Below are 13879 nucleotides of genomic sequence, written 5' to 3' on the forward strand. Positions count from 1 at the left end.
CTCCACTTTCGCTCCTCCATTTATCTCCTTTGCCCCTCCAGTCTGGCTTCCTCCCCCTTCACTCTTATGGAAAATGCTCTCTCAAAGGTCACAAATGATCTCCTTCTTGGTAAATCCAACAGCCTCTACTCCATCCTAATCTTCCTTGACTGTGGACCTTTCCCTTTCCTTGGCTTCATTGACACAGTCCTCTCCTGGTTCTCCTCCTATTTCTCTGGCAGTTCATTTTCTGTCTCTTTCATGAGCTCCTCCTCTGGTTCCCAGCCACATACAGATGTGGCTTCTCTGGTTCCCGTCCCTTAACTGTGGGAGTCCCTCAAGGGTCAGTTCTGGGTCCCCTTCAATTCTCCATCTACTCCCATAGCTTCAACTACTATGCGGATGATTCCCAAATCCACCTCTCCAGTCCTGATCTCCTTCTTTCTCTGTAGTCTCATATTTCCTCCGTCTTCCATGACACCTCTACTTGGATGTCGCACTGACAACTTAAATTTAACAAATCCAAAACAGAACTTCTCTTCCCACCCAGCCCCCTTCCTCCCTGTGACTTTCTCATGCCAGTAGACAGCACCACTATCCCCCCATCTGACAAGCCCTAACCTTGGCACTATCCTTGATTAATCTCTTTCATTTATTCAACCCACATCTTCAGTCTGTCACCAAATCCTGTCAGTTCTACCTTCACAATATTGCTAAAATCTGCCCTTTCCTCTCCGTCCAAATTGCTACCACACTAATCCAAGCACTTATCCTATTCGGCCTTGACTACTGCATCAGCCTCTTGGTTAATCTCCCTGCCTTCTGTCTCCCCAACTCCAGTCCATACCTCACTCTGCCATCCAGATCATTTTTTTCTAAAAAAAATTCCCGACTAACTCCCTCTCCCTTCTGGGCTGCCAAATCACCTGGATTTGTACCCTTTATCTTGTCTTATGCTATCGAGTCGTCTCCGACCCATAGCGACCCCATGGACGCATCTCTCCCGGAATGCCCCACTCTCCATCTGCAATAGTTGTGGTAGTGTATCCACCGAGTTTCTTGATAAAAATACAGCAGTGGTTTACCACTATCTTCTTCGGGGCAGTAAACTTGGGTCTCTGCCCTTGACTCTCTCCCATGTCGCTGCTGCCCAGCACAGGTGAGTTTTGATTTGTAGCAGATTGCCTTCCACTTGCTAGCCACTGCCCAAGCTAGGAATAGAATGGATAGGCCTCTGCTTGACTCTCCCTCCCATAGCCGAGACTGGTAGAGGACTGGAAACTCTCCAGGTGCGACCCTGAGAGGGGTCTTTAAGCAGTTGATATTCACCCCACCTTCAGCTCTACAGCACTTATGCACATAGCTGTAATTTGACAACAATGTCTGTCTCTGACTAAGCCCCCTTTCCTCTTCTCTGACACCCTTCTGTGCTGCCCTGACTTGCTCCCTTTCTTCATGCCCCCTCCCAGCACCACAGCATTTATGTACATATCTGTAATTTATTTATTTATATTAATGTCTGCCTCCCACCCTCATCTAGACTGTAAGCTTGTTTTGGGCAGGGAATGTGGCTGTTTATTGTTGTATTGTACTCTCCCAAGCGTTTAGTAAAGCACTGTGCACACAGTAAACCTAAATAAATACTATTGAATGAATGAATGAATGTCTCCCCCTCTAGACTGTAAGGTCACTGTGAGCAGGGAACGTGCCTACTAACTGTACTCTCCCAGATGCTTAGTAGCATGCTCTGCACATGGTAGAATAATCAATAAATACTATAGATTGATTGACTGACCCCATCCTACATTTCCTTTTTCCAGCCCACAGAGCTTCCTGGAAGGAGGCCTTCCCAGACTGACCCCTCTCCTTCCTCTCCCCCTCTCCATCCCCCCGTCTTACCTCCTTCCCTTCCCACAGCACCTGTATATATGTATATATGTTTGTACATATTTATTACTCTATTTATTTATTTATTTATTTATTTTACTTGTACATATCTATTCTATTTATTTTATTTTGTTAGTATGCTTGGTTTTGTTCTCTGTCTCCCCCTTCTAGACTGTAAGCCCACTGTTGGGTAGGGAATGTCTCTATATGTTGCCAACTTGTACTTCCCAAGTGCTTAGTACAGTGCTCTGCACACAGTAAGTGCTCAATAAATATGATTGACTGATTGATTGATTGATTGATTCCTTCTAAAGTGTAACCCAAATGAAATGAGGGTCTTTGAGGGGATTAATTGGCACTGGAGAAATTCCCCCCATAATTATTTTTGCCTCATTTGGAGTTCTTCCATTTTAAACCAGTCTGAGCAGATTGTTGTCTATGGTGTAATGTGGGAAAAACAGCAAGCCTGCCCCAACCAGATGGAAAACTGTAATTAGGGCAGGGGAGGCTAGGGCAGGCCTGCTCTTCTCTTTGAATTCATTCCTGGAAAGTGGGTGGGGATTGTTCTGTTTCCTTAATTAGATTATTGTTGCTCATTTGTTTTGCAGGAATGGGAAGAGGTTCTCCAAACCCCTGGGTGACTGACCCCTCCTCCACAGGTTTGTCACAGCCCCCTCCCTCTCACCATCTCCCCCAGATCTCTGCTGTACTCTAATTACGTTCTTAATCACTTCCATCAGGCCAACCTCTTCCACTTCAAATTTATCCTCACCCATAGGAGAATATGTAAAGTGCCTTCATGCATTCCCAAGGTCCAAAACATCGACAAAAATGATTATTATTATTACTATACTTGTAAAGTGCTTACTATGTGCTGAGCACTGTACTAGTGCTGAGGTAGATACAAAACAATCATGTTGGACACAGTCCTTGTACCACATGGGACTCACAGTCTAAGAAGGAGGGAGTAGGGTTTAATCTCCATGAGGAAACTGAGGAACAGTGACTTGCCCAGTAGAGAAGTGACAGAGTTGGGACTAGAACCCAGGTCCTCTGATTCCTAGCCCCATGCTCTTTCCACTAGGATTTGCTGTTTCCTTGTAGGCAGGGAATCTGCCTATCAACTCTGTGGTATTGTACTCTCCCAAGAACCTAGCACAGTGATCTGCACACAGTTAGCAGTCAATAAATAACACTGATTGATTGATTGATTGATTGATTGATTCAGAGTCTATCATCCTTCCTGCTTTGTTTGGGAAGGAGAATGGGCCTGGGAGTTGGAGGACCTGGGGGCTAATCTGAGTTCCAACACTATGTGACCAAAGGCAAGTCACTTTTCTGGTTTCCTGGTTTTATAAAATTGGGAATTAAATATCTGTTCACCCCCTCCTTTGGATTGTGAGACCCATCTAGGGCAGGGACTGTGTCCAACCTGATTGTCTCGAATCTATCCCAGTGCGGCGTACAATGCTTGGCACATACTAATCAATCAATCAATTAATAGCATTTATTGAGTGCTTACTGTGGGCAGAGCGCTTTACTAAGAGTTTGGGAAAGTACAACGTAAGAGAGTTAGTAGACACATTCACTGCCCATGATGAGTTTACAGTCTAGAGGGGAAGACAGACATCATTATAAATAAATTAATTTAATTACCGCTATTCATTCATTCATTCAACCGTATTTATTGAGCGCTTATTGTGTGCAGATCACTGTACTAAGCACTTGGGAAGTACAAGTTGGCAACATATAGAGACGGTCCCTACCCAACAACGGGCTCACAGTCTAGAAGTGCTATGGGGCTGAGGGGGGCGGTTAATAAAGGGTGCAAATCCTAGTGCAAGGGGAAAGAGGAAGGGAATGGGAGAAGAGGAAAAGAGGGCTTAGTCGGGGAAGGTCTTTAGGAAATGTGTTTTTAATAAGGCTTTGAAGACGGGGAGAGTGAATGTCTGTCGGAGATTCATTCATTCATTCAATCCTATTTATTAAGCACTTACTGTGTGCAGAGCACTGTACTAAGCCTTGGAAGAGTACAATGCAACAATAAACAGACACATTCCCTGCCCGCACAAACTTACAGTCTAGATGAGGGTGGGAGACAGACTTTAATATAAATAAATAAATTGCAGATATGTACATAAGTGCCGTGGGGCTGGGAGGGGGAAGAAAAAAGGGAGGAAGTCAGGGTGACGCAGAAGGGAGTGGGAGAAGAGGAAATGGGGGGCATAGTCAGGGGAGGCTTCCTGGAGATGTGCCTTCAATAAAAGCCTTGAAGCGGGGGAGAGTAATTGTCTATCAGATTTGAGGAGGGAGAGCGTTCTAGGCCAGAGGCAGGATTTGGGCGAGGGATCAGCAGGGAGATAAGCGAGATGGAGGCACAGTGAGAAGGTTAGCATTAGAGGAGCAAAGTTTGGAGGCTGGGTGGTAGGAGGAAAGTAGCAAAGTGAGGTAAGGCAAGGTGATGGACTGCTTTAAAGCCAACGGTGAGGAGTTTTTCTTTGATGTGGAGGTGGATGGGCAACCACTGGAGTCTTTTGAGGAGTGAATAATAATAATAATAATAACCGCATTTGTGAAGCGCTTACTTTGTGCAAAGCACTGTTCTAAACGCTAGGGGGGATACAAGGTGATTAGGTTGTCCCAGATGGGGCTCACAGTCTTCACCCCCATTTTACAGATGAGGGAGCTGAGGCACAGAGAATAATAATGGCATTTATTAAGCACTTACTATGTGCAAAGCACGGTTCTAAGCGCTGGGGAGGTTACAAGGTGATCAGGTTGTCCCACGTGGGGCTCACAGTCCTCATCCCCATTTTACAGATGAGGGAACTGAAGCCCAGAGAAGGAAAGTGACTTGCCCAAAGTCACACGGCTGACAATTGGGGGAGCCAGGATTTGAACCCGTGACCTCTGACTCCAAAGCCCGTGCTCTTTCTACTGAGCCACGCTGCAGAGAAGTGAAGTGACTTGCCCAAGGTCACACAGCTGACAAGTGGCAGCATCAGGATTAGAACCCATGATCTCTACTCCTAAGCCCAGGCTCTTTCCACTAGCCACGCTGCTTCTCTGCATCCCCCCAGTGCTTAGAACAGTGCTTTGCACAGAGTACGCGCTTAACAAATGCTATTATTATTATTTGTACAGACTTATTACTCTATTTTACTTGTCTATATTTACTATTCTATTTATTCTGTTAATGATGTGCATAAAGCTATAATTCTATTAGTTCTGACGATTTTGACCCCCGTCTATATGTTTGGTGTTGTTGTCTGTCTCCTCCTTCTAGCCTGTGAGCCCGTTGTTGGGTAGGGACAGTCTCTATCTGTTGCCGACTTGTACCCAAGTGCTTAGTACAGTGCTCTGCACACAGTAAGCGCTCAATAAATACGATTGAATGAATGAGTGGGGTGACGTGTCCTGAATGTTTCTGTAGAAAAATGATCCGAGCAGCAGAGTGAAATATAGACTGGAGTGGGGAGAGACAGGAGGCTGGGAGGTCAGCAAGGAGGCTGATGCAGTAATCCAGGTGGGATAGGATGAGTGATTGTATTAATGTGGTAGCAGTTTGGATAGAGAGGAAAGAGTGGATTTTAGCGATGTTGTTAAGGTGGGACCGAAAGGATTTAGCATAGGACTGAATATGTGGGCTGAATGAGAGAGAGAAGTCAAGGATAATGCCAAGGTTATGGGCTTGTACAAGTACAAGTAATCATATTTATTGAGCGCTTGCTGTGTGCAGAGCACTGTACTAAGTGCTTGGGAAGTACAAGTTGGCAACATCTAGAGACGGTCCCTACCCAACAGCAGGCTCACAGTCTAGAAGGGGGAGACAGACGACAAAACAAGACATATTAACAAAATAAAATAAATAGAATAAATATGCACAAGTGATATGCACATCATTTAACAAAATCAATAGAACAGTAAATATGGACAAGTGAAGGGGTTGTGAGACAAGAATGGTGGTGGTGTCTTCTACAGGAAAGTCAGGGGGAGGACAGGGTTTGGGTGGGAAGATGAGCTCTGTGTTGGACATGATAAGCTTGAGGTGAGGGGAGGAAATCCAAGTAGACGTCTTGAAGGCACTAAGACAGAGGAGATGCGAGACTACAGAGAGGGAGAGAGATCAGGGCTGGATATGTAGATTTGGGCATCATCGGCATAGAGGTGATAGTTTTAGACTGTGAGCCCACTGTTGGGTAGGGACTGTCTCTATATGTTGCCAACTTGTACTTCCCAAGCGCTTAGTACAGTGCTCTGCACACAGTAAGTGCTCAATAAATACGATTGATTGATTGAAACCATGGGAGCAAATGAGTTCTCCAAGAGAGGGTGCTCCAGGCCAGAGGCAGGGTGAGGCTGAGGGGTCACTGGCGAGATGGATGACATTGAGGTACAGGGAGTAGGCTGGCATTAGAGGAGCCAAGTGTGGGGCCTGGGTTGTAGTAGGAATTATTATTAATAATAATAAATAATGATGACATTTATTAAGCACTTACTAAGCGCAAAGTACTGTACTAAGCGCTGGGGAGGTTACAAGGGGATCAGGTTGTTCCACGGGGGGGGGGGCGGGGGTCACAATCTTAATCCCCATTTTGCAGATGAGGTCACTGAGGCCCAGAGAAGTGAAGTGACTTGCCCAAAGTCACACAGCTGACAACTGGCGGAGCCGGGGTTTGAACCCATGAACTCTGACTGCAAAGCCCGGGCTCTTTCCACTGAGCCACGCTGCTTCTCCATGGCTCAGTGGAAAGAGCATTTAGTAATAATTTAGTAATATTAGTGATTATAATAGTAATAATTTAGTAATTATTTAGTAATAATGATATTACTAATTATTAGTAGTAGTAATCATTATTATTATTATTACTGTGCCCTCTGAGCCCAGGCACTTGAGCAGAGCCCTAATTTAAGCACCGGACTGAAACTCTGGCCTCCACCTCTAGCACTACCTAAAAGTTGATGGCACTACGTTGAAACATTATAGCATAACAAATACCAGGATGGTTCTTGGTAATCATCCTGATTATTTCCCACGATTCTGAGAGAACAAGCTGTCCTAAGTTTCAGGAGGGAGCAACTAGGGGCATCAGCTCCATGAGGCCAAAGGGAGCCATCACCTCCATGGAAGTGGCAGTTCTGGAGCACCGTGTACAGATACGTACATAAGTACTGTACATACTGGGGAAGTAGCGTGGCTCAGTGGAAAGAGCACAGGCTTTGGAGTCAGAGGTCATGGGTTCAAATCCCAGCTCCGCCAATTGTCACCTATGTGACTTTGGGCAAGTCACTTCACTTCTCTGGGTCTCAGTTCCCTCATCTGTAAAATGGGAATGAAGACTGTGAGCCCCACCATGGGACAACCTGATCACCTTGTAACCTCCCCAGAGCTTAGAACAGTGCTTTGCACATAGTTACCGCTTAATAAATGTTATTATTATTATTATTATTACTGAGAGCTCACCTCCTCCAGGAGGCCTTCCCAGACTGAGCCCCCTTTTTCCTCTCCTCCTCCTCATCCCCCCACCCTATCTCCTTCCCCTTCCCACAGCACTTCATCAATTGTATTTATTGAGCGCTTACTATGTGCAGAGCACTGTACTAAGCGCTTACATATATATATATACATACTAAGCGCTTACATATGTATATATATATATACAGCACTTGTGTATATATATATAGCATATATATATGCTATATGCACATTATTAACAAAATAAATAGAATAGTAAATATGTACAGGTAAAATCAATAGAGTAATAAATCTGTATATATATACATTGCTACGTTGAAACATTTTAGCATAACAAATACCATGATGGTTCTTGGTAATCATCCCGATTTTTTCCTCCGATTCTGAGAGAACAAGCTGTCCCAGTATTCAGGACTAGCTTACAGTCAAGCAGCGTGGCTCACTGGAAAGAGCCCAGGCTTTGGAGTCAGAGGTCATGGGTTCAAATCCCACCTCCACCAACTGTCAGCTGTTTGACTTTGGGCAAGTCACTTAACTTTTATCTGTGCCTGTATATAATAATAATAATGGCATTTATTAAGCGCTTACTATGTGCAAAGCACTGTTCTAAGCGCTGGGGAGGTTACAAGGTGATCAGGTTGTCCCACGGGGGGCTCACAGTCTTAATCCCCATTTTACAGATGAGGTAACTGAGGCCCAGAGAAGTGAAGTGACTTGCCCAAAGTCACACAGCTGACAATTGGCAGAGCCGGGATTTGAACCCATGACCTCTGACTCCAAAGCCCGGGCTCTTTTCCACTGAGCCACGCTGCTTCTCATCTATGTACAGATTTATTACTCTATTTTACTTGTACATATTTACTATCCTTATTTATTATCTATACAGATTTATTGCTCTATTTATTTTACTTGTACATATTTAGTACTCTATTTTGTTAATGATGTGCATATAGATTTAATTCTATTTGTTCTGACAGTTTTGACACCTGTCCACATGTTTGGTTTTGTTGTCTGTCTCCCCCTTCTAGACTGTGAGCCCGCTGTTTGGTAGGAACCGTCTCTCTATGTTGCCAACTTGGACTTCCCAAGCGCTTAGTACAGTACTCTGCACACAGTAAACGCTCAATAAATACGATTGAATGAATGAATGAACAGGGAGGCGGTCCCGCCCCCTCTACAACATGGTGACGTCACTAGAGGGGCGGGGCTACGGCTGGGCGATACCATTACCCCCCTGTCGTGGGGGGGGGCCAGGGGACAGGAATGGCTGAAAACTGCGCCTTTGAAAAATAAAAATAATAATAATAGTAATAATAATAATAATAGCAACTATTAAGCGCTTACTATGTGCAAAGCACTGTTCTAAGCGCTGGGGAAGTTACAAGGTGATCAGGTTGTACCATGGGGGGGGCTCACAGTCTTCATCCTCATTTGACAGGTGAGGTAATCATCATCAATCGTATTTATTGAGTGCTTACTATGTGCAGAGCACTGTGCTAAGCGCTTGGGAAGTACAAATTGGAAATGTATGTAATTGCCAATTATTTAGGTAATGTATTTGTTCATTCATTCAATCGTATTTATTGAGTGCTTACTGTGTGCAGAGCACTGGACTAAGCGCTTGGGAAGTCCAAGTTGGCAACACAGAGAGATGGTCCCTACCCCACAGCGGGCTCACACTCTAGAAAGGGGAGACAGACGACAAAACAAAACATATCAACAAAATAAAATTAATAGGATAGTAAATATGTACAAGTAAAATTAATAGAGTAATAAATCTGTACAAACATATATACAGGTGCTGTGGGGAGGGGAAGGAGGTAAGGGGGGGGGAGATGGGGAGGGGGAGATTCAAGGTCATCAAGTTGTCCCACATGGGGCTCACAGTCAAGCAGTGTGGCTCAGTGGAAAGAGCCCGGGCTTTGGAGTCAGAGGTTATGGGTTCAAATCCTACCTCTGCCAACTGTCAGCTGTGTGACTTTGGGCAAGTCACTTAACTTATCTGGGCCTCCGTTCCCTCATCTGTAAAATGGGGATTAAGACTGTGAGACCCCCTTGGGACAACCTGCTCACCTTGTAACCTCCCCGGCGCTTAGAACAGTGCTTGGCACATAGTAAGCGCTTAACAAATACCATCGTTATTTATTACTATTTCATCCCCATTTTACAGATGAGGGAATTGAGGCCCAGAGAAGTGGAGGGGCTTCCCCAAGGTCCCCAGCAGACACTCTGCGGTGGCCTGGGCTTGGGAGGCAGAGGACGTGGGTTCTCATCCCGACTCCGCCACTTTCATTCAGTTCAGTCAATCGTATTTATTGAGCGCTTACTGGGCGCGGAGCTCTGGGCTAAGCGCTTGGGAAGTATAAATTATTAAATTATTAAATTATAAATTATTAAAGTATAAATTATCTTATCTGTAAAATGGGGATTAAGACTGTGAGCCCCCCGTGGGACAACCTGATCATCTTGTAACGTCCCCAGCGCTTAGAACAGTGCTTTGCACACAGTAAGCACTTAATAAATGCTATTATTATTATTATTATTATTATTATTATTATTATTATTATTATTCAGCGATAAAGAGAGACGATCCCTGCCCACACCGGGCTTGCAGTCTAACAGGGGGGCGACAGACATCGAAACAAGTGAACAGGCATCAATACCTTTAATTCTATTTCTTCTGACGACTTTGACACCTGTCTACATGTTTTGTTTTGTTGTCCGTCTCCCCCTTCTAGACTGTGAGCCCGCTGTTGGGTAGGGACCGTCTCTCTATGTTGCCCACTTGGACTTCCCAAGCGCTTAGTCCAGTGCTCTGCACACGGTAAGCGCTCAATAAATACAATTGAATGAATGAATGAATAGCACCAATGAAAATAAATAGAATTAGAGCTATATATACCCATCAGAACAAGTAAAACAGGCATTAATAGAAATAAATAGAATCATAGATTATGTACGTATATTTACACAAGTGCTGTGGGGCGTGGAAGGGGGTTAGAGCAAAGTGAGTACCTCGTTCTCGCCTGTCCCGCCATCGACCCCCGGCCCACGTCATCCCCCTGGCCTGGAATGCCCTCCCTCTGCCCATCCGCCAAGCTAGCTCTCTTCCTCCCTTCAAGGCCCTACTGAGAGCTCACCTCCTCCAGGAGGCCTTCCCAGACGGAGCCCCTTCCTTCCTCTCCCCCTCGTCCCCCTCTCCATCCCCCCCATCTTACCTCCTTCCCTTCCCCACGGCACCTGTATATATGGATATATGTTTGTACATATTTATTACTCTATTTATTTATTTATTTATTTATTTTACTTGTACATATCTATTCTATTTATTTTATTTTGTTAGTATGTTTGGTTTTGTTCTCTGTCTCCCCCTTTTAGACTGTGAGCCCACTGTTGGGTAGGTACTGTCTCTATATGTTGCCAACTTGTACTTTCCAAGCGCTTAGTGCAGTGCTCTGCACACAGTAAACGCTCAATAAATACGATTGATGATGATGATGATGATGAGTCAGGGTGACAGGGAGGGGGAGCAGAGGAAAAGGGGGCTCAGTCTGGGAAGGCCTCCTGGAGGAGGTGAGCCTTCAGGACTTTGAAAGGGGAAAGTGTGATTGTTACACTTGTCTACTGTGTGAACTTGGCTGGGCCTCAATTCCCTGAGAAGCAGCATGGCTCAGTGGAAAGAGCCCAGGCTTGGGAGTCAGAGGTCGTGGGTTCTAATTCCACCTCCGCCACTTGTCTGTTGTGTGCCCTTGGACAAGTCACTTGCTTTCTCTGCGCCTCAGTGACCTCATTCATTCATTCAATCATATTTATTGAGCGCTTACTGTGTGCAGAGCACTGTACTATGCGCTTGGGAAGTCCAAGTTGGCAACATATAGAGACGGTCCTTACCCAACAGCGGGCTCACAGTCTAGAAGGGGGAGACGGATGACAAAACAAAATATATTAACAAAATAAAATAAATAGAATAAATATGTACAAGTTAAATAAATAAATAAATAAATCTGTACAAATATATATACAGGTGCTGTGGAGAGGGGTAGGAGGTAGGGTGGGGGGGATGGGGAGGAGGATGTTCTCTGTGTCCCCCTTTTAGACTGTGAGCCCACTGTTGGGTAGGGACTGTCTCTAGATGTTGCCAACTTGTAGTTCCCAAGCGCTTAGTACACTGCTCTGCACACAGTAAGCGCTCAATAAATACGATTGATGATGATAATGATGATGATGATGATGATTGATTGATCGATAGAGAAGCAGCGTGGCTCGGTGGAAAGACCATGGGCTTTGGAGTCAGAGGTCATGGGTTCGAATCCCAGCTCCGCCACTTGTCAGCTGTGTGACTTTGGGCGAGTCACTTCACTTCTCCGTGCCTCAGTTCCCTCATCTGCAAAATGGGGATTGAGACTGTGAGCCCCCCCCCCCCCCCCCCCCGTGGGACAACCTGATCACTTTGCATACAGTGCTCTGCACACAGTAAGTGCTCAATAAATACGATTGATTGATTGATTTGTAACCTCCCCAGCGCTTAGAACAGTGCTTTGCACCTAGTGAGCGCTTAATAAATGCCATTATTATTATTGATTGAGGAGGAGGGGGAGAGGAAGGAGCGGGCCCAGTCTGGGAAGGCCTCCTGGAGGAAGTGAGCTCTCAGTAGGGCTGCCCAACAGTGGGCTCACAGTCTAGAAGGGTAGGATCCCGGTCCCCCCCCGGGGGACGGGTCGGTGGTAGTGTCCCGGTCCCCCCCCGGGGGCGAGGTCATCATCATCATCATCAATCGTATTTATTGAGCGCTTACCATGTGCAGAGCACTGTACTAAGCGCTTGGGAAGTACAAATTGGCAACATCTAGAGACGGTCCCTACCCAACAGTGGGCTCACAGTCTAAAAGGGGGAGACAGAGAACAAAACCAAACATGCTAACAAAATAAAATAAATAGAATAGATGGGTACAAATAAAATAAGTAAATAAATAGAGTAAAAAAAATGTACAAATCAATCAATCAATCAATCAATCGTATTTATTGAGCGCTTACTATGTGCAGAGCACGGTACTAAGCGCTTGGGAAGTACAAATTGGCAACATATAGAGACAGTCCCTACCCAACAGTGGGCTCACAGTCTAAAAGGGGGAGACAGAGAACAGAACCAAACATACCAACAAAATAAAATGAATAGGATAGAAATGTACAAGTAAAATAAATAGATAAATAAATAGAGTAATCAATCAATCAATCAATCGTATTTATTGAGCGGTTACTATGTGCAGAGCACTGTACTAAGCGCTTGGGAAGTACAAATTGGCAACACATAGAGACAGCCCCTACCCAACAGTGGGCTCACAGTCTAGAAGGGGGAGACAGAGAACAGAACCAAACATACCAACAAAATAAAATGAGTAGGATAGAAATGTACAAGTAAAATAAATAAATAAATAAATAGAGTAATCAATCAATCAATCAATCAATCAATCGTATTTATTGAGCGCTTACTATGTGCAGAGCACTGTACTAAGCGCTTGGGAAGTACAAATTGGCAACACATAGAGACAGCCCCTACCCAACAGTGGGCTCACAGTCTAAAAGGGGGAGACAGAGAACAGAACCAAACATACCAACAAAATAAAATAAATAGGATAGAAATGTACAAGTAAAATAAATAAATAAATAGAGTAATCAATCAATCAATCAATCAATCAATCGTATTTATTGAGCGCTTACTATGTGCAGAGCACTGTACTAAGCGCTTGGGAAGTACAAATTGGCAACACATAGAGACAGCCCCTACCCAACAGTGGGCTCACAGTCTAAAAGGGGGAGACAGAGAACAGAACCAAACATACCAACAAAATAAAATGAGTAGGATAGAAATGTACAAGTAAAATAAATAAATAAATAGAGTAATAAATCATCAATCAATCAATCGTATTTATTGAGCGCTTACTATGTGCAGAGCACTGTACTAAGCGCTTGGGAAGTACAAATTGGCAACACATAGAGACAGCCCCTACCCAACAGTGGGCTCACAGTCTAAAAGGGGGAGACAGAGAACAGAACCAAACATACCAACAAAATAAAATGAGTAGGATAGAAATGTACAAGTAAAATAAATAAATAGAGTAATAAATATGTACAACCATATATCCATATATACAGGTGCTGTGGGGAAGGGAAGGAGGTAAGATGGGGGGATGGAGAGGGGGACGAGGGGGAGAGGAAGGAAGGGGCTCAGTCTGGGAAGGCCTCCTGGGAAGGTCGATGGTACCGTCCCGGTCCCCCCCCCCCCGGTGCCGCGGGTGGTAGAGTCCTAGCCCCCTCCCCCCACGGGTTGGGTTCGGTGGTAGGTCCCGCCCCCCCCCCGGGGGCGGTGGAAGGGTCCCGGTCCGCCCCCCCCATTCTGTGAGTGGTAGAGTCCGGTCCCCCCCCCCGGGTGGGGCTGGTTGGTAGGGCCCGCGCGCGTCCTCCCCCCCCCCCCCCATTGTTTACAAAGCGCAGCCGGCCGGGGCCCCGCACGCGGCTCTCTGTGCCCCCCCCCCTCGCC

The 13879-nt window shown here is 45.3% G+C and overlaps 1 non-coding gene across 1 annotated transcript; it reads right to left on the reverse strand.

Moving 5' to 3' along the window:
- Window positions 1–1148: 1148 nt before the first annotated feature.
- LOC119926001 lies at window positions 1149–1286 on the reverse strand. The gene has a single exon (XR_005449920.1). It is a non-coding gene; the product is annotated as a small nucleolar RNA SNORA7 (small nucleolar RNA).
- Window positions 1287–13879: the final 12593 nt, after the last annotated feature.

Source organism: Tachyglossus aculeatus, chromosome 3 (genome assembly GCF_015852505.1).
Source record: "Tachyglossus aculeatus isolate mTacAcu1 chromosome 3, mTacAcu1.pri, whole genome shotgun sequence".
Classification (NCBI taxonomy): Eukaryota; Metazoa; Chordata; class Mammalia; order Monotremata; family Tachyglossidae; genus Tachyglossus; species Tachyglossus aculeatus.